The sequence below is a fragment of the Protopterus annectens genome, chromosome 8.part0 (assembly GCF_019279795.1).
Source record: "Protopterus annectens isolate FY-2018-M chromosome 8.part0, PAN1.0, whole genome shotgun sequence".
Taxonomy (NCBI): Eukaryota; Metazoa; Chordata; order Ceratodontiformes; family Protopteridae; genus Protopterus; species Protopterus annectens.
In genome coordinates, this window is record NC_056741.1 from 1,019,385,198 (window position 1) to 1,019,400,188 (window position 14,991).

A 14,991-nucleotide genomic window follows, 5' to 3' on the forward strand; every position below is an offset into this window, starting at 1 on the left:
AACTAGGCATAAATCGATATGTTACCAGATGTGTAGCAAACTGGCTCAGTAATAGAAGCCACAAAGTCAAAATAGGGGAAGTCACCTTAAGCAGTCAGCCAGTAAAAAGGGGCATGCCCTAGGATTTGGTCTTGGGACCTGTGTAATTTGGGATATATTTTCTGAGGTGCAGGCCAAAGCCAGTGGGCTCTGGATGACCAAGTTTGAAGAAGACTGCAAGCTGGGTGCCGTCATCAAATCTTCTAGTGATGTGTACATCCTCCAAGCGGGTCTCACTCAGACAAATTAATTTTCCCAAATACATGGACTCAAGCTGAAGATGAACAAATGCATGATTGTCCTCTTTGAAGAGAGTGCCATCCCCACTAATTATCACATTAATAACAATGTCCTAAGTACACAATGTGTCCTGGCCACAAAGGTTGATAGCAACCTGACTTTTGACCACCCTGTTGCTTCCGTTCTATGGAAAGCATTGTACATGGCCCCCATCATAAGTCAGGATATCTCATCCAGGGAGAAGGAGGTCATAACATCCCTGTATTCTTCTCTCATAAGGGCCATTATTGAGTACAACACCCCATTTGGCATGTACCTCTCAAAGCAAATGCAGCAGCTGTAGAGACCACAGAGGTTCCTCACCAGGAGAATGCAGGGCCTCAAACATCTACCATACACATACAGGGTAAAATCCCTATCCCTCTAATCAGATTAATACAGACTCCTCAGAGGTGACATCTGTCTGGCATACAAGGCGATCATGAACCACTCCTTGCTGCATATTCGCAAGTCAAGCTCCACTCCAGTAACACCCACACGCAGCCTCAACCTGGTCTGTGACATCAATAAGACTTGTTGGCAGGACAGATTTGTGTCCCAGAGACTCCCTCATCTATGGAATATACTCCTTCTCCACATCAAGCAGAGTACCTCTTTACCCCTTTTTAAGTGCAAACAGGATAACTGGATGAGAAACACAAAATATGCCCCTGGGAATCCACCCCTGTCCTTGCCTGACAGGAGCATCGGGAGCTGATCTGTCTAAACATGGGCTAAACTCTTGCCTAGCCTTATAAGGGCTTTAGAGCCTAGTAACCTGCTATGATCCTATTATTCGAGGAATTATATTACATATAAAATACAAGTTACTTACTATGTAAAAATGCCTTCATACCTTACACACATTTATACACATACAGAGACGCACAGGCAAACAGTCGAGCAACAGACAGTCTCATTTACATATATACATATGTAAATATACAAATAGATGCAGAGGTTGAGAGAAAGTCAGAGACACACACACACACACACACACACACACACACACACACACACACACACACACACACACACACGCACACACAAGCATTCAGTTGATTATGCACCTGTCTCATGCAATAAATAGCTGGAAAACACTGGAAACATAAGCAGAAAGCATTATAGAAAATGAAAAAGTTGATATCACATGGGATCACCCATTGCCAACAGTTCAAAAAAAGATGGGAGAAAACCAGGTATACTAGTCCATGTAAAGAAGAGATAAGTAGCAATGATCATTTAAATTGCTACTCACAGTGACTATAGTGTCTTCCATAAAGAGAAGCACAGTGTCATAAAATCCCAGGATTTGCAGGCCGAGCCAAGGGCAATGTGGAAGAAGGATACCCAGACAATTCCAATAGTATTTGGAGCAATGGGTCTTAAAAAAATTACATTCAAACTCAAATATGTTAACAGTACATGTAACTTCATATGAATTGCATAAGTCATTACTGGGCAAATTGTGGGTGCTGGGAAGAGTACCTCTGGCTAACATTGAAGGTTGAAGCAATACTAATTTCATGAACTTAAATCATACTTTGACTTAGGAATGGGGTCCATTCCGATCATAGTATTAGAAACCCAAAAGACTTGGAGAAATTAAAACAAGTGTTAGGGATTAACCTTTACATCACTAGATGGCTAACCAGTTGGCTTACTAACAGAAAACATACTGTCGAAGTTGGCAACTCCACCTCCACCAGTAGACCCATCACCAGTGGCATATCACAAGGTTCTGTGCTGGGTTCTTTACTGTTTGGAATCTACTTCTCAGAAGTCCAGACAAATTAGACAGCTGTTGGCTTACCATCTTCACTTATGAATGCAAATTGTTGCAATCGTTGAGTCCCCCAATGATGTTAACCTACTACAGGAAGGGCTAACACAGAAAATTACTGGTGTCAAAGCCACTGTCTAAAACTTAACACAAAAAAGTACATTATTACTTCCTTAGGCAAAGTAGAGTTCCCCACTAACTACAGTACTGACAACACCCCCTGAAGCTGAAATGCAGTAATGCGAGACCTAGGAACACAGGTAGATCGCAATCCAAGCTTCCACCACCAAGTTTCCTCTGTTATAAGGACTACTAACTACCAATTAGTCTTGTAGCTGTAAAATGGTTTGCATCTCTCCATTCTAGCAAGCTGTATAGTGCAGTTTAGACCCTACACCTGCCTTTTACACCACTTTCCATTAATAGTGCAAAGGGTATAGGTAATTGAACCATACAATCTTTGCACTATTATTCAATAAATTTCCCACAGATTTTATGCCTATGCCAGTATTATTTGACACAGATGATAGGGTGATATACAGTCCATGGCCATCTGAGTCAGTGATCAAAACATCAGCTAAAAGCATATCAGCTTACTTGGCCATTAAGTCTACATACAAAGTAAACCAAGGTCATAGTCTTTGAATCCTAGCCAAGGCTGGCCAAAGAACCCAGTAACTGGACCATTGGCAGCTGTAATCAGGAGGCAACAGAAACAGTTCAGTTTTAGAAATGCTTTGGTGTCTGGTTAGATCTTAATCTCAATGTATAAAAGCACATACAAAACACTAAAGCCTAAAGTAAAGACTACTGTTCTGGTCCAATATATATCTCACTTTTTGTCCCCAGAAGGAAGAGCTGCTACTGATAAATGAGTCCTGTTCTCCTAACTGGAGTATGGTCTCCCCTTCAACTTAGATCTCTGGAAAGTACTTGCAGTATCACAATAACCCTGAAATGAAAGCAACGCTGCTTCCTCCTTACAGTTTTGCAGTAATTGACTGGCCACAAAATGTATTGCATGGATTAGACAGGAAAACAAGAAGGATGTTTCCTGCTTACCAAATGATTTTAAAAAAGTCAGTGCATACCAAGACTATATTTTATCTGTTCCGAAGGAGGTATGGGTCTCCTTGAAATTGATTACATGTATTGATCTGAAATCATGTGAAGGCACAAATATCAGCGGACCTCACAAGACACAAATGTAGAGAAAGTTTTGAAACATGAGGAGAATACATCTAAGATGACTTCTCTGCTTAGTCTAGTAGACGCATATCGGCATCAAGCAGGAATGGAAAAAAACAGAAGTATATCAAAAACAGGCTATGACTGAATGTGCCAAAAAAACAGAGGAAAGAATATAAGGTGAAGTACCAGACGAGAAGTCCAAAACTGTGGAAAATGCATAGCGATAGTTGCAAGTATAGAAATCTTCTTTAAAAAGTTCATGTTGATCAGGAGTGAAAGCAGGAATGGTTAGTCAAGTTGAAACCAAGACATAAAAAGTTATTATTGTCGTCCTAAGGTAGTGGGCTATGTGCATGTTGGTTTACAAAGTCTACTGAACACATGGGAGACACAGACAAATGTAGGTTTCATAAAACAGAATTGGAAACAGTCGCACACCCCATTGCTGGTTGTGACATATCAATGGCAGAAGGACTGTATGCTGAAAGGCATAATAATGCAGCAAGACTGTTGCACTGGGGATTGTGCAAAGATTATGGTATTGAAGTGGCAGGAAAAAACATTAGAAATATTAACCACAAAGCATTATAGAAAATAAAGAAGTGTACATCCTATCGCATCACCCATTTCCAACAGTAAAAATGATAGATGTTAGAAAACTAGATGTAGTCATCCATGAAGAGAAGACACAAGCAGCATTGATAATTGAAATCATTACACACAGTGACTACAGTGTCTTGCATATAGAGAGACCCACAGTTATAAAATATTATATTTGCAGGCAGAAACAAGAGCTATGTGGATGAAAGATACACATACAATTCCTATAGTAGTAGGAGCAATGGGTCCTACAGAAATTGTCTAAAATCATGCTTAGATATGTTAGCAATGCATATAACCACATACGAATTGCAGAAGAAGTCATTACTGGGCACATTGCAGGCGATTAAAAGAGCACTTCTGGCTGACCAAGATTGAAGCAATGCTAATTTCATGTACTTGACTTAGGAAGGGGGTCCATTCCTGTCATGGTATATACACACACACACACACACACACACACACAACACACACACACACACACACACACACACACACACACACACACACACGCACACACACACACACACACACACACACACACACACACACACACACACACACACACACACACACACACACACACACACACACACACACACACACACATACACACACACACACACACACACACACACACACACACACACACACACACACACACACACACACACACACTTGGCAGTGTTATGAATCATACCTCTGAACTACAGATTTTTACAGAATGGCCAGATTTTTCTCTCATATTTTTGGTCTGTTTCTCATTAACTTGTGTTTTTTGTTGGCAAACTGTTGATAATTCATTGAAGGCTGAAGTCCAAAAATAAGGTCTGACATTTAAGTTTCAGACTTCATACCCTTTAGAAAATTCATGGTAATGTAAAACCTATGATTGTATCAACTTTCTAAGTTTGTAATAGCAATATTTAAAATGTGTCCTATTTTTGGGGCTTTGTCCCACCATTATTTCTGACATTGTCTAGATTTTTTGTTATAAGAGGTTCAGAGGCATGGCTATGATTGAGCACTACACCCTCTCAGGAAGAGCCCCTCCAAAAAAAAAAAAAAAGGCCTTCACCATAATAAGCCGATCGATACATTGTAAGCGATCAGTTTATTACAGTTACATATATAGCTCGCTGCTCTAAGTTGCAGTGGCACATGCAAACTTGAATTTCAGTCAAAGGCTAAAAATAGTAAAAAATAAATAAATAAATTAATGAATGTTCCATTTTCTGGTACGCTAAACAGATGCATGTCACCCCCCCCCCCATATACACAGACACACGCAGGCATTCAGGTTTCAGACATGCACTATTCATTTACTCCTGCATCGGCAACTCTCTCTGTCATACACTCACAGACACAGTCTGTTCAGCATTCATACACACATACAGACATTTTGCTTTCACACATGCATTGTTTAGTATCTCAAGCATCGCCTACTCTCTCTCTTATACACACACATACAAAGCCTTTTCTGCATTCACACAGACATACTGCTTTCACACATGCACTGTTCTTTCTCTTCTGCATTACTCACTCTCTCTCATTCATGCATACACAGCCTTGCGTGCATTCTCACAGACATACATACTGTCTCGCATGCACTGTTCATTCTGTCATGCATCGCTATCTCTCTTTCATACAAACACACACACACACACACACACACACACACACACACACACACACACACACACACACACACACACACACACACAAACACACACAGTGTCTTCTGCATTCACACACTCATTCATCGCTAACTATCTCATACACATGGTTACACAGTCTCTTCTGCATTCACACACACAGACACATGCACTGTTCTTTCTCTCATTCATCATTAACTCTCTTTCTCACACACACATACACAGTCTCTCTCACACACAGACATTTTGCCTTCATGCATGCATTCACGAACCCACATGCAATCAGAAGAGAAACACACTCATACATATACATAAACACACAAGCCAAAATATGCCCGGCAAACCACTTGACTTTACAGATTTTCACAGGAACGTCCAGATTTATGGCTCATTTTTTTCAGTTTTATAGCAACATGTTGTTTTCTGGCAAACTGGGGGCAAAAGTTCCTAGTTAGTAAAGTAGTGGCAGTGCTGTGATCCAGCACCACACCCCCTTCACAAGAGCCCCCCCCCAAAAAAAGCGGACTTCACTGTAATAAGCCAATCAATACATTGTAAGCGAGCTGCTTATTACAGTCAGATCTATATGCAGTCTGATGGATTTCACTTCAGCACAGAAAGGAACTGAAGCACTTAGCATTCCAACAATTTATCACTGCCTGTCTGAAAACCAGATCGCAGACATAGTGTGTCCCTAATCTAACAGTTGCCACTGAGGTCCTTGACAAAGTCTACAAGGACCTAGTTTTGTAGTTACCTTACATCTGTATTGCTAACTACTGTATACAGCTTTATGCTACCTGACGCATAATAATCTGAAAATAAATTTTCTTTATTTGGTAAATAAACTTGCAATTTTAATTTTGACCACTAGGTATCACTTGAGCATTTATGACCTGTTTAGATTGAAGTCTCTTAACTTTATGATTTAATTTTAAATAGGCAATTGTTTTTCTTTATCTGGTGAATAATTTTAATTTTGACCACTAGGCTTGAAGTCTGTTAACTTTATGATTTAATTTTCATATAGATTCATAGTCTTTAGAGTCTTTAAGTCTAAGTTCTAATGTATGAGTTGCTCTTCTTTCAGCTTTTCCCGGTTAGGGGTCACCACAGTGGAACTCCGGTCCACTAATGATTGGCAGTAGATTTTTTTACAGGTGCCGAGGTGCCAGCTCGACGCCCAACCTTCAACAAAGGCACGCCCATTTGACGTATGTCTTTCGGACACCACTCAACCACGGGGAGGGCATGCAGACTCCACACAGAAGGTGCTCCAGCCGAGAATCAAATGGGAGAACCTCTTGCTGTGAGGCAACAATGCTACCGCTGCACTACCACGGCTGTGTAAGTTCTGATGTATGAGTTTATCTAATCAGCATTAAAAGCCACAGAATTAAAAACACTAATTTTCCGAATAATGTACAGGTTTTTGATATGTCACTCAAGTTCTGATATATGAGTGACATATCAAAAACCTGTACATTATTCTGAAAATTAGTGTTTTTAATTATGTGGCTTTTAATGCTGATTAAATAATGCCATACACATTTTTAACCTGTCTTTGTGAATCTTTATTTAAGTTAGACAGAGTACGAACTGTTAACCCGGCCTATTTTTTTTTTCCTGTCTCTGTATGCTGTAATGATAAAATTACACTGTCTATTGTCTATGTTTTTTTACCTTATGAACTGGTGCCTTAGTGTACCATGATGCCTCTCTCTAATTGCAAATAAAACCTTTTCCTGTTGTTTATAGATTTAAATATTTAGACATTGTAGTTTTGAATCCATTTTCTTTTTTATTGTATAGCCTGTCAAGCATGCTAGCTATTTTCTGAAGGACTAATTAAAATCAGCACTAAAGGGATAACTTTATAATTGGTCTTAAAGATAATTATCATATATTTTATTAATTTGTGTTTATAAATTTTTGTCTAGATTTGCTAATAATGCTGCTTTCCTTTTTTAACTTTTATGTGCCGTAAAAGATGTCTGCTTCTTAAATTTGCGTCTGAAATATTTTTTGAATATTTATGAGCTATAATAGTTTACTAAAACATATGCTTTCTGTATTTTAAGTCTTTACCTTTGCATTTTCTGTTAGTGTCCTTTTAATTTTCTGACTAACGTGCAATAATTATGTAAAGTGCACTGCAATCTGTAAATTAACTAACAAATGAAGCCTGCCCCTGTTATGCCTTGAGTATATTGAATAACTAGTACTACCTATTGTTTAGATAACTTATTTTAATAAGCCTGTAATAAATAATTCTGTCACTTGAATAATGTGAAGGATGATGTAGTAGAAATGTATGAAGTAATAGGCGTGTCACAAATAACTGTGTAACTTTATCCTTACCTAATGACTGAATAATATAATTTTGTTACTTTACCCTTAAAACTAATGACATAATAATGTGAAGTAACTGAATATTATTTTTATATTCTGAAATTTGACTGAAATGTACTATACTGAACACATAACTGAGTATGTCATATTCTGAATCTTGACTAAAATGTGATACATGTTTATACTGAACATTTAAAATAGCTGTGTATATTCTAGAAACTAGCTAAACTAATACTAAAGGAATATCCTTTACCAGTGTTATCTAAACACAGGTAAAAGCATAGCTGAAAAATGGTAAATGTTATATTCTGAAAACCAAACTATTAGTACCTTTTCCTGTCAGTATTGTCTGAACACAGGTAAAATGAAAACTAGTACTGTTAGACAATTGTCTCAAAACATGAGAACATTTGACAGTGTTACCTGAACAGAGATAAACTGAAATATGTTATTGTTATATTCTGGAGAATAAACTGTCATGTTTATTTATGTTATATTGTATGGATCACTATGGGCACTCTTCATTACTGTGTTCATTTGTTTTATCAGACTTCTAACTTTTGGGGTTTTATTGACCTTCTGCAGGCTATTTCTTTAATTGATCTTAATATGTCTAGTCATCTCTACCAAATCAAGCAACTCTTCTCTTAGCTCATTTTCTTCTAAACTGAGGACACATTTTTTGTTTTACATTTCCTGTGGACATTCTATAGAAAGTTCTATAGCATCTTCTTGTGGCACATTCTCTTCAATTTCTTCAAGTGCAATCCATTCTCCATTATTAATATATTACTCCATTACTAATCTCCTTTTCAACGTTTCCTCTTTGTCTTTTTATTTTTTGGATTGAAAAGTTTTCCATGTCCAGATTCCTTTGCCTGCATTTCTCTTCAAATAACTTTGGTGCTGTTCTTTTTGTGTTGATTAGTTTTGCTTTCTCCTTTGCATAGATATTACACCATATTAAATCTCTTTTTCTTTCCCATGTCCATATTTCTTTTTCAGATGTCTCCTGATCTTCTTGTTTTTCCTTACTCCAGGGACTCGTTCCATCATGCTGTGATGTAACTTGTGTTAGACTCTCTACACCAAATCCTCCATAACTTCAACTTCTATTTTACTAATCCTCTTTTCTACATTCCCATTTTGTGATACTTTTTTACAGTGAAATCTGCCATATCTGGATGCGTTTGCCTGTATTTCTCTTCAAATATCTTTGAGGCTGCCTTCTTCATATTAATTAATTTGGCTTTCGCCTTTGCATAAATATTGCACCATATCAAATCTCTCTTTTTTTCCCATGTCCATAGTTCTTTTTTATACTTTTCAAATATCACTTGGTTCTGTTTTTTATATTTTTGAACTCCTCAGATGCTTCCTTTTCCAAACAGATCAGGTTTCTCGGTCTATATACTGTTTTTCACACATCTGTTGTATTAATGAACACAAATTTTTAATTGAGGCTTCTGACAGTTTTTCTTGTGGAAGTATTTTTCTTTCCTCTAATTTCTCTCTTAAGCTTTTCGTATATCTTGTGTCTGGAAATTCTGAGCTTTTCGCATAATAGCAAAACTACATGATTTCCTTCTTATCCTCAATAGTCCACTCTATCATATTTATGGCTCTTCTTTTCCCTATCACTTTTTGAGATTTTTATGGACTGCTACTTCCTTCTACAATGTGGGGGGGGGGCATCCTTCCCCTGGGTCTGGCCTGGCCCCATTGTCGGAATGTTTCCATATTTTGAGGATTCACACTGTCATTTTTTCCAGTCCTGGCACCAGTGAGCCCACCAGGATTGGGCACTTTTTTATCCTGGGTCTTGTGCACCCAGCTATCTTTTTTAATGTTTGACCTACTTATGTCCATGATATACGCTAGATAAATGCAGTCTATGTATTAGTGTCGTCTTGGTGAGATTTTTGTGAGAAACAGGGTCTACCTCATGAAGGTACTCACCAAGACTTGAGGATGAATTCAATTTCAGAAACACTGCTCTCCTTTGGTGGCTTTTCACATGATAATCTTCTTGTTAGGTGTAACTATTTTCACTCATATATCTCCATTAGTTTGGTCACAGGAATGTTGTTACCCATAAACTCATTACAGCATCCACTGTTGTATGTTGTCTGTGATGTGGGATCCACTTTGGAATCATAGCTGATGACCTCCCTCCCCCAATTGTAGTTCCCAGAAGAAGGTTGAGATGGCATATAATACTTGTTGAATTTGTATTCATACTACTGAAAGCACACACCTGGGCTATGAATTACAAAGCATCAACTGGATGCACTGCACATTAGATGTAATCATACCCACACTGTCCAGAGAGTTTGGCAAGTGCGATCTTCATTATTTGCAGAGGTTGAATGGAGCACAAGGAAAGGAGACAGCAATGTTAGCTTAGGTGAAGATGTCATGGGTGGTAGATGTTGCAGCCACATACATGGCCAGGAATCCATGAGGCATACAATGAGGTGGAGATAGCAAAACACTGACTGGGTGTACCATGTGGCCCCGCAGTGTCAGAACATGAGGCACCTTCTCCATCAGATGGTGTACTATGTCAGGAGCATGCATATGAACCATTTAATGGACCCTGTTGTGGCATTCTAGTAGAATGTTGGTTTCCACAACCCTGTGAACAGACATGAGTAGATGTAGCTCATTATAGGGTTACAGTGAAGCATGATAGCTTTGAACTCCAGGACCACAACTAGTTGGCCCAATGATGCCTACAGTGGAGGTGAAAGAGCATTAGCCACATCTATGGCAGTGAACATGCCATGGACAGTGTGGCCAGTGAGACTATCACTCCAATGGTATGTGCCATTGGCAGATCAGGAATTATTAACAACTTTAGGAGATTTACTGAAAAAGGGTAGAAATATTAAACAAATTTTCAAACCTCCATCTTTAGGGAATTTGAATGTTAATAAGGGCATGATGAAATGTGGTTGCTGTAAGTTGGGCTGTTATATTCTGGAAGCCAAGAGCATCAAGACTGGCAATGTACTGCCAGTATTTTAGTTGGGGATGTAACTGCAATTCTTCCCATGTTGTTTACATTGCTGTGTGTTCTACCTGCAAATCTTTTTATGTAGGTAAAATGGACCATGTTTTAAAATGCAGTATCTATGAGCACTATAATGATATTAGAAATTGTAACAAAAGTAATGCATTATATAAACATATGTTGGTGTGTGGGAACTTTGCTTCTTTTAAATTTGCAGTTCTGGAGAAGGTTTTAGTTAGCCCCCGAGGTGATCCAATTAAAATTTTATCAGAGGTGAAGGAGTTGCTATGGCAATTTCCATTTAATTCTATGGATCTGCCAGGTTTGAATGAAAACATCTCACTGAACAGTATTCTGAAGCTGAAGGCATATGATTAAAGTGTTTTTTAGGTTCAATATATATTAGTATGCCAATTTGGTCTTAAGATGAAGTTTATAGATATTGTTAGTTGTTGTATTTACCTTATATGATTGTTTTTAATGATTGATTTTCACATATCATATATGATTCTGTGGGATGGACTTCCTTTGTATCAATTTCCTATTTTTATCTGTTTTAAGTATGGCACCTGTATACATTCATTAGTTCTGATGAAGTTAGGTTTGAATGGATTCCTGACAAAAGTGGTTAACCTGTTGTATTTTATTTTGTCACTGGTTGCAATAAACAATGTATTTTTTAGTTTCTATGATCTTTGAATTGTTTGTTCTGGAGAAGACTCATGCTGGCAATTTCATTTGATTTGTATTGGTTTCATTTTTGCCAGAGCTTTGCTGGTATTGTCATATTATAATTACCTATTAAATTGATATCCTGCACCAGTTTCTGCCACACCTGGTCCCAGAAGCCGCTGTCATCTTGACCTTTTTAGAGGATAACCTGCCACATGTGTACATAGGGCCTGTAGTACCACCTCCACCTCCCATGTGTTGACTTTCACAGCTGTTACCATTCCTTTGGTCCCATGCCAGGACATTTACAGCTGTGTGTGTCTTGCATGACTGTCACTGTCAGCTAACAGTTTCTTCCACACTATTCATAGTGGTCTTCAGATGGCCACAGCACTGATCAAACCTCTCAACCTCTTAGAGCAAGAAATCCAGACAAAGACATAAATAAAAGTGGGACAAAGGCCCAAAAATAGGGACAAATTTTAAGCATTGCTCTTACAAACTTACAAAGTTGAAAGAATAACAGGTTTTATATTAGCATGAATTTTCTGAAGGGTATGAAGTGTAAAACTCAAATGTCTGTCATTATTGTCTTACTTCAATCTTTAATGATTTGCCACTAATTTGCCAGAAAATCACAATCTTATGAAAAATGGACCAAAAATATGAGGTAAAAATCTATGTATTCTGTGAAATTCTGTACAGTTGAGAGGTGTGTATAACCGTTTCTGCACCATGCTATAGTATGGTAGCTCTGAGAAGAATACTCATGCTTGCTGTTCATCTGATAGCACTGTCTTTGTATTGTTTACAGAAAACCCCATATTCCTTGCAGCATGTCATAGTCTGTGTACATATGGCACAGAGTGGCATCACATACATAGCAGGGTAATGACTGAGCCTGACTGAGTTCCCTTGCCCTGTCAGGTTTAGCGGACCCCTCTCCTAACATGACTGTAATTTGTCCTGTCTGTTGCCTTTGCCCTGTCAAGTTAATCCCTCCAAAGAACTGTAACTTATCCTGCTTATCACCTGTGCCCTGTTAATTTGTGCTTTTCCCAATAATACTGCAAACTGTCCTTCATAACCTCTGTGTCATTTCACTTTGAGATCCCCAACAGAAATTTAACATGTCTTGCCAGTTACCTATTCTCTGTTGTATTAAGACCTCCTAGTTTGTCAGTCCTCTGTGATGTACTTTGTGACTTCATATACCCCTGTGTGAAAGTGTCTGTTGCTTCCAAGCTCCCTTGTGTGGATACTGTAGTGCTGCAGTCCATTACCAGTCATCATGTCTGCTGTCAGTTTGTCTGTGTTACATGACACTGATGTCGACTATAATCTGATTCTTTATAGCTTCTATCTTGATAAAATTGGGCCTGTAGCATTGTTAGTGTACTAGTAAGGTAATTTAAAGTGACCATATCTGAGATGAATCAATAATGTAGGGCACTATCACTCCTTGTCTGCACTTCAGGGCCTATACCTGCTTGTTATTGGAGTGGGAAGTCAAACAGGGTATAGATGCCTGTGAAACTTCACATTCTAACATCACTCTACATTACATTGCTGACCATATGCACTATGCTATTGTAAATGGCCATTTTAGATTCATAGGGAGTTAATAGGTATGTAGCCCAAGAGACCATTGAAGAGCCAGGTCCAGTTTCCCAACTGCCCCAGAGCAGTGTTTGGTTAAGTGACTTGCTCAAGGTCACACAGTAGACAAATGAAAGCAGAGGGAATCAAATCACGTACCACAGGTAGCAGCTCCTTAAGAGCTTATAGTCTTAATCCTATGTGCTAACTACCTGACCTTGCACTAGCTTGCTGTCAGTTGTACACATTAATAGGCTGGGAAGTCATGTAGGGTGTGCACATCTCTGAAAGCCACACAAAAATTACTTTATATTGGTTTACTGACCACAGGCATTATGCTGTTGTTACTGGCATCAAATTACAGTGCTGCATGACGATGCACATCAATGGGTCTCTGGAACTTGTGGCCATGTGCCTTGGCTACTATGTTTTTTCTCCTGGAGTTACATAGAAAGCAGACATCGCCTTATCAGACACAGACTGTAGTTGGGTTCCAACTTAGTGCAGAAGGTAGTGCTAAATCTTTTTAGACCTGGTGCACGGGCATCATCAGAAATACCTACTAGAGAACTAAGAAAGCCCACCTTTATAAAGTAGACGAGGGCAGTAGAGTGGGGAATGATGCCACTGGCATCACTCACTCCCTCTGGCAGGAATTATGTACCATCACCGATATTGTGACCTGAAGTGGTGCTGCTCAAACTTTCACCAGTTGTGTCTTTCGGCTTTTCCCAGTTAGGGGTCACCACAGCTGAGCTCCGGTCCGCTAATGATTGGCAGTAGATTTTTACGTACCAAGTTGCCAGCCCTGATGCACAACCTTCAACGAAGGTACGCCCATTCATGCATGTCTCCAAACAGAAGACGCTCTAGCTGAGAATCGAACTGGACAGCATCTTACTGTGAGGCGAAAATGCTACTGCAGCACCACCACCGCAGTCTTTCAAACTTTCACCAGTGGAAAGAAGAAATTAGGGAGAGAAAAACACTTTGTATTGTAAGCAGTCCCTTCTTGTATTGTCATTGCATAGAAGACCCAGCACCTGTAGTTCTGATTGTTTTATACTGTCAGGCATATGCTGTGCTGTTTAGTGTTGATATTGTTTTATAGTACCACAAGAGATTTAAGAAAATTGGATGCCTGCCAAATGACTGTTATAAAGCTTTTTTTACTGTTTCACTGCATTTTTGTACTGTGTTATACTGTTTTAACTGTATTTTCATTGCTAGATACTATTTCATTACTCTAATTGCACGTTTACTGAATTACTTAACTGTAAACTGCTTTTTCATACTGAGAGTTGTATTTTCTGTTTGTGAGTGCTCTATCCATGTTTTTCTGTGCATTTTTGATTTTTTTTGAGGTTTTTGTGTTCTAGTCTAGTCTGTTTGCAGTTAAAAGCATTTTCTAGAGTCTGCTTGCTCCTTGATCTGTTTAAAACTTTCATTTAGTGGCTACAGCTAGTAGCTGTAATAGTTTCCCACCCCCTCCCTATTGTTGTGGTGTTCTTATACTTGCTGGCTTTGCAGTTGCCCGCCCATACTGTATATTTGATCTGTGACACTCCTCCCAGTCTAGTGTCATTAGTTCATTCAATTTAATAGAGAACATTTGCGAAGGCCAGCCCACTCAGATTCTTAACCTTGAATTAACTTCTGTTCCAGCTTTCTCCATTTCCACTTTACTGAAAAAAAAATTCTAAGCTTGTTTCCCCCCTTTCCTGTAACAAGTCTAGTCCAGATACAGATTTGCTGTATCCAGGACTGTTTGTAAGCTCCTGAGCCCCCCCCCCCCCTTGCTTAAC